Source organism: Boleophthalmus pectinirostris, unplaced genomic scaffold (assembly GCF_026225935.1).
Source record: "Boleophthalmus pectinirostris isolate CB_2022bp ecotype Guang Dong unplaced genomic scaffold, ASM2622593v1 HiC_scaffold_8, whole genome shotgun sequence".
Taxonomy (NCBI): domain Eukaryota; kingdom Metazoa; phylum Chordata; class Actinopteri; order Gobiiformes; family Gobiidae; genus Boleophthalmus; species Boleophthalmus pectinirostris.
Genome location: NW_026571515.1, coordinates 14705508 through 14720673, shown reverse-complemented (window position 1 = coordinate 14720673; position 15166 = coordinate 14705508).

The following is a 15166-nucleotide window of genomic DNA, read 5'->3' as shown; positions in this document are numbered from 1 at the left end:
GAGGAGGAGGGAGCAGGAAAGGAGGATGCAACGAAGACAGAAAGCAAAGGAGAGGAGGAGAGAGGGGGAGAGGAGAGAGAAGAGGAGGAGGAGATGAGAGGGAGACAGCAAAGAGAGAGGAGGAGAAAAGGAGGAAGGGGAGGTGTGAGAGAGGAGGAGGTGGAGGAGGAAGAGGAGAGAGAAGAGTAGAAGGGAGGAGAGGAGAGAGGAAGAAAAAAGAAGGAGAGAGAAGAGGAGAAGGAGGATAGAGGAGAAGGGAGGAGAGAAGAGAAGGAGAGAGAAGAGGAGGAGGGAGCAGGAAAGCAGGATGCGAGGAAGACAGAAAGCAAAGGAGAGGAGGAGAGAGGGGGAGAGGAGAGAGAAGAGGAGGAGGAGACGAGAGGGGGACAGGAAAAGGAGAGGAAGAGGAGAGGAGGATGAGGAGAAGAGAGGAGGAGAAGAGAAAGAAGAGAAGGGGGATAGAGAAGAAGGAAAGAGAATAGGAGGAGGGAGAAGAGAGGGAGGAGGAGAGAAGGTAAAGGAGAGGAGGAGAGAGAAGAGGAGGAGGAGATGAGAGGGAGACAGCAAAGAGAGAGGAGGAGAGAAGGAGGAAGGGGAGGCGTGAGAGAGGAGGTGGTGGAGGAGGAAGAGGAGAGAGAAAGGGAGGAGGGAGCAGAAAAAGAGGATGAGAGGAGGAGGAGAGAAGGTAAAGGAGAGGAGGGAGAGGAGAAGAGAGGGGGAGAGGGAAAGGAGAGAGGAGGAGAGGAGAAAGAAGAGGAGAAGGAGGAGAGAGGGAAGAGGAGAAGGAGACGAGAGGGAAAAGAGGAGAGAGGAGGAGAGGGGAAAGAAGGAGAGGAGAAGAGGAGAAGGAGACAAGAGCGGGACAGGAAAGAGAGAAGAGGAGGAGAGACAGAGGAGAGAAGGCAAAGGAGAGGAGATAGAGAGGGAGAAGAGAGGAGGAGAGGGAAAGGAGAGAGAAGAGGACAAGGAGGGAAGAGGAGAGAGGAGGCGACAAGAAGAAGCGAGAAGAGGAGAAGAAGGATAGAGAAGAGGAGAGGGAGGATAGAGGAGAAAGGAGGAGCAGGGAGAAGAGGAGAGAGGTGGAGAGAAGGACGCAGAGTAGTGAGTGAGAGAGGAGATTTTGGAGGAGGAAGAGGAGGATGAGGAAAAGACAGAGAGAAGAGAAGAGGAGGAAGAGGAGTGGTTCCTGTGGAGATGCTCTGGGCTGTTGTTGTTTATTCCAAACCCTGTGGGACCAAACAGGGAAATGGAAACACAAACACACTGTCCACTTCCACCGGGACAAAAACGAGAGACTCTTACAGCACGGACGAGTGTTTGATGAACGAGTGCTTCTGTTACTCGCACCGAATACACCTGATGCCCTCCCACGTCCACACACACACACAGATATCTCACAGTATTTTACAGTATTTTCGTTCTGGAGACGTTCCTGAAGAGCAGTTTGCGGTGGCATCGTTAAACGTCCGTCTTCTGCAGCAGCTGTTTCCTGTTTATCGTCGCACGCCTCACGTCAAGATCTGATATTTCCAGAACAAACTGTAAAGCTCCTCACACGAGCCAGGCCCACGGTGTTACGTAAGGAGAAAGTCAACGGAAGAAAATGTCGAAATGTCCAGGAAGATTTTATCACCAAGTCAATCAAAACAACTGGACTGACTGAACTTCTGCAGCCGACGTCTCAATACCAACCGGGACGTTTTTTAACACTCCAGCTCCACCGTTACATCTGCCTCGAGTCACAGTCAGTTTTCAATATCAAATTAAATTAAAAATGTCTCTCATATTTTCCAAAAGCTTCGTAAATTCGCTCAGTTAATTCTAGAATTAATTCTGTCTGAGTGAACAAAGTTACTTCTGTTTTATTCATGATCATAATGTTAGTTTTGTTCAGTAATTCACTAATGCGTCGTCGTTCTCCTTGATGTTTTCATCTTTCTTACCTTGATAGTTGTGGATAAATTCTTCATGTTGTCTAGAATGTTTATCCTTTGTGGACCTTGTTGGATGAAGATTTGGTGATGGGGCAGATTTATGAAGGTGGGTGAAAATACGCAAGACATTTCTTCAGATATTTCGCCACAGAAAACCACCAAGGAGAAGTGACATTTACCCTACATCGCTGCATTTCTGGCCATTGTGATCAAGGTCTATAACCCTTTATTATTAGTCTGTCCATATCTTCAAAGGTCAAAATACTTGGAGTTTTGTGGTTTAAAAACTCAAAAACCTGAAACCACCCTCCAGAGTGGAAAAGTTGAATACACTCCGCCGTAGCGTTTCCATCTACACTGCCCAAAACGCAAAACTCTGGTTAGATCTGCTCAGGTCACGTTTACGTCACATTCATACAGTAACAGAAACAAACATGTCGGATCATTTCCATGCACTGGACCTTCAAGCTGCTCTTTCAGCTCTAATAAACTTACAGGAGGCTCCCAACAAATGTAGAGAATCTGCAGAGATACTGTTAGTGAACAGAGAAAGATCTGCAATAATCTCTGTCAAATTCTGGATGCACCAGGTCGTCACAGGGGAGTCGGGCGAATATAGACGAGACCTGGAGAACCAGTCGATGGTGGGACAAGTTTGTGGAAGGAGTAACTGATGAAAATGCGTAGTGTGAAAACTTCTGTATGTTCCAAGACGCCCTTGTTGCTTTAAGTACAAACATACACAATCAAATTCCACACACTTTTGCGTCACTGTATGTACGCAGATTTCCTCCTAAAAAAGCTTGTCTAAATGCAGAATAAAAAGTGAAGATGTGACGCCACGTAGCCTAAATCTGCAGGTTTGTGAGTTAAACATGTATGAATGAAACAAAATACAACTCCAGGTCTGTTTATGATGAGAAGTAGTAGTTTATTCAATCATTTTGCAGCCCATTATAACATAGATCAGAAAACTGTGTAATTTTGTCCCTTTAAATCAAGGTTCTCGAGGTTTTACGTAATCTCTCTTCATTAAAATCCTAAAGATAATCCAGTGTCCGTGCCGTGTGTGGTGATGTCCAGAGGCACATGTCCACACGCACGCTCATATTGTCTCTTCTTCCTGTATGTGCCCGGTCCCTGGCCCCTGCCCATTTCTTCACACTCTGGGCGTTTGTGAGGGGAGGGGCCCCGGCGGGGGGACAATGGACAGGGCGCGAGGGACCCGAGGCCTGGGCTCGCCTGGGGACCGCCGTACGTGTGGAGCGCTGGCAGACCTGGGCCTGATCTAATGCCCACATGTGAAAGACGGGCTGATGCTGACGCCACTTTAACAGCTGCAGATGTGATTGTAAACAAACTTGGGACACGCTGTTGTTGTGATTTAAAGGTCCATCTGATGATTGCCAGGAATGTTCCACAGTACGGCATTAAACATCTATCTATCTTGCATTTATTTAAGTATTTTTATTGCTCAAAAATACATAAAAAAAGTAACATAAAAAAAAAATTGTCCTGCTTTAAAACTGGTTTAGTTCCAGTTTAGTCCTGGTTTAGTTCCAGTTTAGTCCCGGTTTAGTCCTGGTTTAAACCTGGTTTAGTCCTGGTTTAGACCTGGTTTAGTCCCGGTTTAGTCCTGGTTTAGTCCGGGCTTAGTCCTGGTTTAAACCTGGTTTAGTCCTGGTTTAGTCCGGGTTTCGTCCTGGTTTCGTTCGGGTTTAGTCCGGGTTTAGTCCTTGCTTAGTCCTGCTTTAGTCCTGGTTTAATCCTGGTTTAGTCCTGCTTTAGTCCTGGTTTAGTCCGGGTTTAGTCCTGGTTTAGTCCTGTCTTAGTCCTGCTTTAGTCCTGGTTTAATCTGGGTTTAGTCCTGCTTTAGTCCTGGTTTATTCCTGGTTTAGTCCTGGTGTCTTACTGATGTTCAGTGATGTTAAAAGTCGCCTGCATGAAGTTGGAAATGATTTGCTGTTACAAAAATCATTTATGAATGCTCTTTTAAAAATAAATGGAAATATAATATTCAAAAAATATATTATCAGTTCTTACTGAAACTCGTCATTGCAAGAACACAGCAACCCTGCTTTACATCAAAAACCTGATACAAACTGTGCACAGAAACTTAAAATTCTCCTCTTTAAACGAAATATAAAATGCTTTTTTCCTGATGATTTACAATTTTGAATTACAGTGGGCGGGGCTAGGGAGTAGGTGAAAACTGCAAATTTTAGAGCCTCAAATGCAGCACAGTTCAAGAGATTACTGAAGCTTGCAGGAATCACTCAAAATGCATAAGTCATTTTCTATTTCATATGTCCCTTTTTTCTTTTTTTTAATTTATAAGCTTTTTCATTTTGAGGGAATGAATATCCAACACATTAATAAATCCAATAAATAAATAAATAAAATCCAATTTGTGGACAAAAGTTTATTTTGGTTGAAGCAGCTGTGAAACATGTGTATTTATATTTTAGGGCTGTCTAATCAAATTTGCAATTACATATTTTCTGTTCCCTTATATATTTAGTTTTCTGTTCATTAATCTTTTTTGTTGTTACTTTTTTTGTCATTTCCCAGAGTTCAGATCAAACGTTTATCTTTTATTCTAGATGCAGTTCTGAATGACACGAGCACATTTGAGAGCAGAGATAGAGGGGCCGGGCCAGGATACATTTTTACTTTGTTGTTGTACCCAGCGTTTCACAGTGACCTGGTCTGAACTCAAGTCCAAGAAAAGATCAGTGGCTTCTTTCCCAAACAAAAGCAGTTGTTTTAAAGACCAGAGCGGACCCAGCCCCAAAGCCTGAAGCAGATCTGGCACCAGCGCTCGGTTCCCATCGTCTCCTCACGTCCAACTGAGACCAGAAAAACACGCTATTTTAGTTGGAAGTAAATTTAGGTAACGATGATAACTGACTTTAGATACTTTTATTTTCCTAATCCAAAAGATTACATCATATTTAAAGGTGCATTCTGTTAATTTTCTGGTGTGTGTGGGTGTCTCCATGGAGATCTTATTATTTTATTTGATCTATTCATTAAACGAATATGTGTTGTTTTATTATTGGTCAGAAATTCTGTAAAAAACGCAGATCTGACTCGTAGCTTGGCCTGGTGGTGTGACCTCACTCCTTGTCTCCATGGAGATAGATGGGTTTAATGTCATACTGTGGAACATTCCAGGCAAAGCGATCTCTACAGACAGTTCACGTGTATAGTTCCCCCCAGAAATGTTACGTAGTTCATCTTTAATAATAATAATAATAATAATAATAACATATTTAGAGCACCATGTTAGCTTTTATTGTTTTAAAAATGAAATATTTGCCAAAAACATTGTATTTATAATAAGTTTTACTTTTGTTTTTGATGCTCTGAGTGGATGTTCTCATGGATCATGGATGATCTAAAACAGAGGTGTCCAAACATTTTTTCATCAAGGGCCACATGTCTAAACACAGATGAAGCAGAGGGCCGACTGAGGGCCATAGACTGGTGCTTAGTACAGGGAAAAATTTAAATATGTTTAATGCGTTAAAATGAGCCATCAGTCTTTATTCATGCTAAGATCCTTAAAACCACACACTAAATATTCACTTTATCAAGGTAGATTTTCAAAAAACTTGCAGTAAAAAAATATTTTTTAAATTGATGCAAGGTAATTTGGGCCAATTCACCTGGAAGCCTGAGGGCCAAGAAAAATTTGTCTGAGGGCCGCGTTTGGCCCCCGGGCCATAGTTTGGACATGCCTGATCTAAAACCTCTGCAGGCAACCTCTGTTTTTGATGTGGGAATAACGTTATAACATTGTAGAAAGCTTTAATTCCTTGGCATGGTGAGTAGCCAGAAATTGTACTCAGGTAAGAGTACTGTTACTTCAGAATAATATAATGAATAAAAAATAAATACATGAAATACATTATTCAAGTAAAAGTAAAAAAGTATTTAAGCAAACTACTATTCTAGTTATACCAAGCAATGCTACTCAAGTCATAACTAACTTAATTAGTGCTGTCAAAAATATCACGTTATTAACACACTAAAATTATTTTGCGTTAACGGCATACAGTTTTTTATTGCAAGATTAACGCTCTTTGTGACCTAGTTTTGTTCATAAGCTCTGGCCTCGACTGCCCATGCACATGCACAACTTTACTATGTGAGCCCTGTGTGCGCGCTGGTGTCTCTCATACGAGGAAAACACCAAATAAAGTCAAGGTGGCGAATCCACGTTTACCTTCGATAAGGACTGTGGACAACGACAGAAGTTTTGCAGCCTCTTTTCTGTCTGTCTCCATAAACTCAAGGAGGAGAGGGTATCGCAGTGGGACTCATATCAGCCTCAGTATTTAATAGATATTTATATTTCTGCTGCTGGACTTATTTTCTCTGCTTAAAGTGTTAGCTCTGGTGCATATAAACAAACAGCGCTGCGTGATGACGATGATGATGTCAGTGGTTCAGTTGTGCAGGTGTGAGTGTGGAACATAAAACCCAGAGCAATCGAGCTGGAGCACGGCACGTCATAAAAGTGGAACATGCGATTAATTTGAGATTAATAGCGAGTTAACTATGACATTCGTGAGATTAATCATGATGAAATATTTTAAGCGATTGACAGCACTAATCGTAATATAATTTTAGGAACAAAACAATGAAATAATGCACAAAATCTGCACAAATCTGAGACAAACTAAATCACATCTGAAGGAGCGCTGCAAGAAACACAAATGTTCATATTATTTTATACTGTAACATAAAGCTGAAAAGAAAACAGTCGCTTCCTTTAGAGTTGGTTTGTGTAAACAGAGACAGGACAGAGTTTGGAGCAGGTGCCTGGTCTGGTTCACATGAGAGGGACAATAAGAGCTGATTACACAAATTCTCCTTTCACAAGAGCACAAAGAGGATTAAGGCCTCACTCTGGTCCAGCTCCTCATTTAGACCAAGCACAGTCAAAAGAACAGACGTCACAGAGCCTTGACTAATATAATAAACATGCACAATATGGAAAATCTACTCTTACTCTTGACATGAGTAAGGTTAAAGGTCCTGTATACAGCCTACTCTTATGGCTCTGTCCAAATTTGTTAAAATTGTTACGTCTATAAGAGGCTCCTTTCTTTATCACTGACCCGACCGTTTGGTGAGATCCACTAAAAGCAGTGACAGCTCCTTCTCCGCACTGGTCTTGGTCCTTATAGTTGACCTCATGGAGTTGGTTAGAAGTCACGGACCAGGCAAAGTAAAAGGAAGGAGGTATTTTTACATCATTTCAGACTGAGCCCAGCTTTTAAACGGTGCTACAAACAGACAGAGGCAAAGCACACAAACAAGGTTTTCTCATTCTCAGTAACAAAGAAGAAAAAAACATATATAAGTTGCATCGGACTATACGTCACACTTTTTTGGGGAAATTTATTTTATAATCAATTTTATATCATCTTGAAAGTCAAGTTCTAGTAAAAACAATAGAAGAGAGAACAACAGATCATCACATATGAACAGTTCTTCAGATAAACTATAGCATAAACAACAGAACAGAACAAGTTTACCAAACCCTCCATCTCACTCCAAATCACTAAATCCAGTAAATTCTTCATCCTCGAAGGTAAACAGAGCGCCGCTTCCTCTTCTGTGTAGCTGTTGTCAGACTCAGCATCAGTTCCAGTTAGAATTATTCCGGTCTTTCTGAATCCCGACAGGATGGTTTCGGTGTCACTGAAGTCCAGGCTTTGTCCATCCAGTGACTTCAGGAAAGTTTCTTGGTGCATCCTCCCGGTGTCACAAGTTTCTCGCTCACTCCAAACTTTCTTTCTGCTGCTCGATTACCGTCTTCAGCTGCAGATTTCATGACTTGCCCCTTGTAACCTGCAAAATCTGATTTTCTTTTTGGGGCATTTGTGTTCAGTCTTCTCAGTCGTCTTTATAAGTTTGTTTAAATGTTAAAATTGTTCAGTGATGCAGAAGTAATGGTGTGATCGACTGACATAATACAGACAGGACAGAGGCTCTTTCTCTCTTTCAGGAGACATGTGCAGTAGAGCCAAGTGACAATAGTACAGGAGAAACAGGAGCAGCAGATACTGACACACAAGACAAGAGCCTCTCCTCGCTTCACTTTCAACATTTTAATGTATAAGGCACAGAAAACACCCAAACCATGAAAAAAGTGTGACTTATAGTCTGAAAAATACGGATATATGAACAGGCCAGGCCTCATGTGAAAGAACACAGAGTTCAGGCCTCACTGAGCTACAGAGGCTGCACTAGCACTGATTCATGTTTGGCTGCAGGTTCTGGGGTTTAGGTAGTGATTATTCAGGTCAGAGAGAGACATTTAAGGTTTAAACCAACTGGATTTCAACGTTGAAACTGGCAACACAAATGAGACAAGTGACATCATTGGCCCATCTGTCTGAGAACGTGACGACTCAGCGCTCCATCTCGTCATCGCAGCCTGTCAGTGGTGGAAGAAGGACTTGGTTTTGTTACTGAAAAGTGCATTAAGTAACTTTTCTGGAGGAGGGTTCATCAAATTCTTTTCCGCATAAAGATGTTATTGCTTTTGTCTGGAATGTTTCACAGAGCCTATTATAACAAATCAATGAAGAAGTGGGTCATTAAGAATAAATAGTAGTAGTACTAGTAGTAGTAGTAGTAGTTTATTCGGTCATTTTGCAATACTACAAAACAAAACAAAACAAAACAAAACATAGACAACCCCATGGATCATGACCGAAAGGGTTTAGGGTGAAGTAAAAAATACAAATGCCAAATCCTATTAAACAATGACAGAATTCCAAGAAAAAAACAGAGTATGAACAGCAAGTTAACATTTACAATTTCACTTATGACTTACTGTATATATAAGAGACAAAATATAAATTAAAACAAACAAAATTTCATGCATAATTCATTCATTCCAGAGCTCTATATCTTTCAAAACATAACGCATTATACTCTTTTTTTAAAGGCTTCTACAGTGTTAGACTTTTTAAAAAAAATCATCACTCAGATTATTCTAACAGAAATACAATTTTTTTTTTTTTCTTATTCCCCCATATTTCCACACAATAGTTTAGGTATGGAAGGAATAAACTAATACAGTAAATAAAGGAAATTTTGATTTAGAAGTCTTTTCATTTTACTCATTATAGCAAGAATTTTAGCAAACTTTATCTGAATTCAGTAATACAGCTGTCACCAATAAAAGCGATATTTGATTTGATGTTTACCTCATAACTCAGGACAGATTTATGAAGTTTAAAATTTTACATGCAGTGCCTTTAAATTTTAAACATGGCAGATTTAAACAGATGTTCATTCCACATTTGACTCCTTCACTCACCACTGACACATACAATACACTGTATTCTACTAACAACACTATTTTACTCTTTCAGCAAAAACAACTATTACATTCATTCTTCTACACTGACCTTTATAGATTTAGAGCTCACTCATCAGCACCTTTGTCTGACATGTTTTTATGAAGCCTGTTTGCTGCTTTCACTTCACCTCCTCTTGTACTCAACAAAGAGTTATTTTTACTAATGGCTTGAGTAATCTTTATTGTGACCTGTACAATCTTGAGCCTTAATAGATGCCACTTTATCCACTGATGCCACCAACATCACCAACACCATTGTCGAACCCACTGGCTGACCCACAATTTAAACACGCTTGATTCACTTTATTTTAACTTTAATTAACTAGGTTTGCTGACACGCCGCACTGCTGCTTTTCAACCAGGCGCAGTGTTGTACCTGAACTCAACCCCACTCACCGTGTCATACTGTGGAACATTCCAGGCAGAGCAATGACGTATCCATGGAAATGCACTTTAGAAAATGGGGGCGGGTGGGGGCTGTGTTTTTTTGTTTTTTTTTTAAAAGACTGTACTTGACATTCAATATTTTTAACTATTTATTCTTATAATTATCTATGCTGCTGTTGACCTGGACCTGAGTGCATTGTTTCGTTTCTGTGTATTTTTTATACTGAAATGACAAATACATTTTGATTCTTTTTTTCATAATTATGATTTTTAAACTCATAATTATGACTTTCTGTGAGGCTTTTATTTTGTTATTTTCTGGCGGAAATGGGCTTCCATACCTTCCTCCAAATATTGTAAAGTAAAAGTAAAAAGTATCCACTGTAAAATCTACTTAAGTAAAGTAGAGATACCTAAAATATTTAAGTACAGTCCTTTTACTATGCCACCACTGCAGCCAGTAAGTGAAAAGCTGCACCTCCTAATAAGAAACCTGAGCTAAAGAAAGTGTATGAGCATAGTTCAGGAGTTAATGCGGTCCAGACTTTTTTTTTTTTTACTTGAAATTGTCACTTCGTTTGGTCATTTTATATCGATCTAAACTCAAATTCACAGAGGCCAAAATTAAAAACTGGGACTAAGTCATGGGCCAAACTAAATATTTACTGAAAAATTTCAACAGCATCTGCATGTTTTTCTCTTCTTTCGAGATATGTAATGTTAAACCTTTTCTTATTAAAATAAATGTTCAATAATAGTTTTGCTTAAACATTGAATCCAGAGCAAATCCGAGCAAAATATAAAATAATAACAACATTTTAAATAAATAATGTCTCTATAGTCTACCTGTAGTCTGTGGACCAGCTCTAATACATATTTGATACGATCTCGTGGGCCAAATATAATTATATCACGGGCCAAATTTGGTCCCCAGGCCTGAGTTTGGCATGTCCGATCTAAACCAACATAATAAAAGAAAGAAATGTTCACTCCTGTTCACATTAGAAAACTGCGGTGTCCATTGGGGCTGATGTCACTGTAAACATCAACACAACAAAGCAGCGTACAGATGTTGGTACCTTCGATCAACAGCTGCACATCACACTAGCGAGGAGTGTTTTTTTTTATTTTATTTTTAAAAATTATACTGAAATTATTACGCTGCTGAATCCTACGTGTATCATCGATTAAGAAAATTAAACAGAACAACATTATAACATGGCTGAAAGGTGCACTGTTTAACTTCAACGTCAAATGATTTTTAATGATGATAATGATGATCATTAAAGCATTAAACCGTTCTATCTCCATGGAAACCAGACCAAGTCACAGCTCAGATCTGTGGAGAGGCGACCCCACTCACAGTCAGAATGTTGATTTTCTGGGTATTTTTGAGCTTTAAAACCACCTATAACTGAATAAAAGTAAGAGACGGCAATGACATATCTGTAAAAACAAGCAGGTGACGGACCCTCCACCAGAAAAGCGACGCAATGCACCTTTAAAGCTCACAAGAGTCACTTCTGTGTAATATAGGACCTTTAAAATCCCTCCCTGTGCGGCTCCTGTGTGTGCTGTGGCCCTCAGCTCCTCGGTTAAGTGTATTCTCCGCATAATGGTGAGGATTATTGGAGATAACAGGCGCTCGGGCTCGGCTGGAGACAATGGAGCAGATGAGGTGAGCAAAAAACAGACTGTAAAGGAAATATTCGAATGTAAAAGTTTTTCTTAGACTTTAGACAAACTTTATTGATCCACAAGGGAAATTATTTGGACACAGCAGCTCACAGATCACAATATAATATAATTACAAAGAGAAAAAAAATATAAATGGTAATAATAAGTTCTAAATAAGTAGCAAAAAACATGTATCAAATAAAAGATAATTATGTAAATTTAAATGTACAAGTCAAAATAAAATAGAAAAATAAGTAATAAAACATAAAAAAATAAAATAATAATAATAATCTGGTACATAAGGTTGAGTTGCCGTATACTTGTATGGAGTATTATCAGTCACATAAAGGTGAATTGCTGTACAGTTGTAGGGAGTATTATCTGTTACATAAGGGTGAGTTCTGTACAGTTGTAGGGAGTATTGTCTGCTACATAAGGGTGAGTTGTTGTACAGTTGTAGGGAGTATTATCTGTTGCATTAGGGGTGAGTTGTTGTACAGTTGTAGGGAGTATTATCTGTTACATATTAGTACATACATACAGATTGGTAAACAGGACAATTTAAAGGTGCAGCTTTTTTGTCGAACTGTCTGCCACCAGTCAATTTCTACGTAGATGTTGTTGCTTTACCTGGAATTTTCCGTAGTATGGCATTAACCTGACTGACTGGGATCCAATACAATACAATACACGCTTCAGTACTTTATAAACAGTTGCTTCAAGGCACAAAGAGCTTTACATGAGGGATCCACTCACACGTTCACACACTCACATGTACACCAGTGTGAATCTTTTCCAACTGAGCCACTGTGGCCCATAAAGATCTGAGTCTGGTCTCTGGTGAATCTGCCCTTTTTCAGATGGGCATGATTGACAGGTCCCTGAGTGCCACTTTAAAAGAACTAAAGCTTTAATTATAGAAGAATGTAGTGCTGTAGTCAAGACCGCACTAAGACCAAGACCACGGCCCACAAGACCAAATCAAGACCATCTTTGACATTTCCTACATTTATTTGTATTTTACATTTATTTTGGCACATTTATATGAATGTTTTTATAAATCTCCATTTTATCATATTAATGTTCATTTAGGCCTAAAATAGGCTGAGCAAACTGACCAACCTTTTTTAATCTGACTTCCACTGGCACTTTACAGAAAACAACTTCAAAGTTTATCAAGTGAGTTTTTTCAAGCTCACAACATTTACAGTGACATTATCTCTTGGTTTTGCAGTGCCTGCTCATTTACCGGTTGTAATGAAATATAATCACACTCTTCGCCTGTCAGACCTCGAGTCCGAGACAAGACGAAGACCAAGCACCATCAAGACCGAGACAAGACAGAGTCCAAATGCACTCAAGTCCAAGACGAGACCATAGAAAGAGGTCTCGAGGCCGGTCTCGAGTGCTAGAACTCTAGAAGAATGTCAAAGAATATTTGATACTCGGTTTATTAAATGGTCTTTTAAAAGTGTTTGTTGATGTATTCATAAAGAAAAATCCCACACACTCTCTTACTTGCAAATCGTGAAATTTATTAGGACATAAACAACATTTCGGCGCTCAGCCTTCATCAGGCTTTTTGTCTGTAAGTACGACAGTGTCTGGGATTTTTTCTCTGTGTTCTTGGGCTGCTCCCTCTCTCCTCCCACACGCCCGTTTCAAGAAATTGATGTGCAAAGTTCTCATTCATTTATATCGTTGATTTATTCATCAAATATTCTTTTAAAGGCGCTTTTAATTAAAGCTTTACTTCATTTAATGTGGCACTAAAGGTGTAACCAGACTATAAAGCTCAGAGCAGAGGAACGAAACAAAGTAAAACCGATAAAGTTCTGTACTTAAGTATCTGTACTTTACTGAAGGAAAGAAGGAAGAAAGACAGATAGAAAGACATATAGATAAAGATAGATAGATACCGTAAATTGTGGACTATAAGCCGCTACTTTTTTCTCACACTTTGAACTCAGCGGCTAATAAAACGATACAGCGAATATATGGACAGATTTTTTGTTTGTCACGTTGTCCTTTCATATAAACGGTCTATGGTTTGACAACACAGTGGATACATGCAGCCTGAGTGCAGAAAACATCGCTGTTTGTGCGGTCACACATGGATCTAGAGTTCACATGAAGTCGCTACACGAGCTCGCGATATTATCAGTGCACTCAAATAGTTTATGGCCATGTGATAAAATAAGTTATGATGTTAAATGAACATTAATGAGGAGGATACGTCTTACCCATGTGTGTAAATGACGAGAAGAAAGTGGCCGGACATCCACTCATACCTAGTGATGGGCGAATGGAGCCTCCTGAAGCATTGACACCTCAGTCGCAATATTGTCTCAAATGGTTCGACGTGTCTGAGGCCTCGGAGAAACACTGACCTCTAGTGGACAAATTTAACCATTGGCATGCAGGTGTCTCAGCATCGATGAAGTATTGTTAGTGCAGAGCATACACCGTACCTAACAACAACAATAATAATGATGATTTAAAATAATATGTAAAGAGCAACATAAATAACATGCTGTAAATAAGAAAATAGGTGTTACCTTGTTAGGTGGAATTAGATCAAAGTGATTCCAAACCATGGATCACTTTTTTCCACTTGTAGATGCCATCGAAAATGAAACAAATGCCAAAAGTCGCCAAAAGTCACCAAAATTACCACTAACATCACACAATACGCCTCACTACCCAACATTTTTAAGAAATATTGGTGCATCTTTTATACTGTAGCAGTTTAGCGCTTGTCAAACCACAGAAGTGCGCTGAACACTCTGAAGCACTCTGAACCAATCGCAAAGCGGAACATTCACTGAGCCAATGAAACGCTTCGATACACTGAAGCGATTGACACGCAGAGTGAAGCAGTCGGGGGAGGGGCCGACACTTCCACACTTTGGTCACGTGAGCGGCTGCTGCGAGACGAGCTCCGAGGCAGTGCTTCGGAGCAATTTGTTTCAGAAAGAAGGAGACGTGCTCCGGAGCTCATATCTGATCCATACACCTATCCCCGCCCCCGAGAATCTGAAATCTGCAGAAATCCTCCAAGACACTGACATGATACAGACAGGACAAAGACTCTTTCTGCAGGAGACATGCACAGTAGAGAAACGTGATGATGTGCCGAGGAAGATTGCTTATTTGATTGTGTTTTGAACAGTCATTTTGCGCTTCATACACAAACCCTCCACATGGAAAACACACGAAGAAACGCAGACAATGCAGCTTTTAACTTAAAGACGATTGATGTGGCTGTCGAAGAAAGAAACAGAGCTGCTGCACGTGAGCTTGACATCAGTGAGCCGACGGTGAGACGTTGGCGACGGCAGCGTGACAAACTGACTCAACGCAAAAAGACAACAAAAACTTTCAGGAGATAAAAGCAGACGGCCCCAAACTTAATAACGTTCTTGAAGATGTGAACACCTGCGGCTTATATTCAGGTGCGACCTACATATGTAAAATTTTTAAATTTTATTAAAATTTAGTTGATGTGGCTTATGTTCAGGTGCGGCCTATATATGTACAATTTTAAAATTTTGTTAAAATTTAGTTGATGCGGGGTATATTCAGGTGCACTTAATAGTCCAGATTTTACGGTAGATTCTTCAGCAGCAATGATGAAACATAATAATAATAGGTCACAGCAGTAATTCATCATTTATAACGGTGCATGGTAGAGACGTATGAATACTTTTTACGTTTACTTCACTACATCTGAGAGCAGGTAACTTTCTACTCCACTACATTTTTAACTGGACTGAAAAGT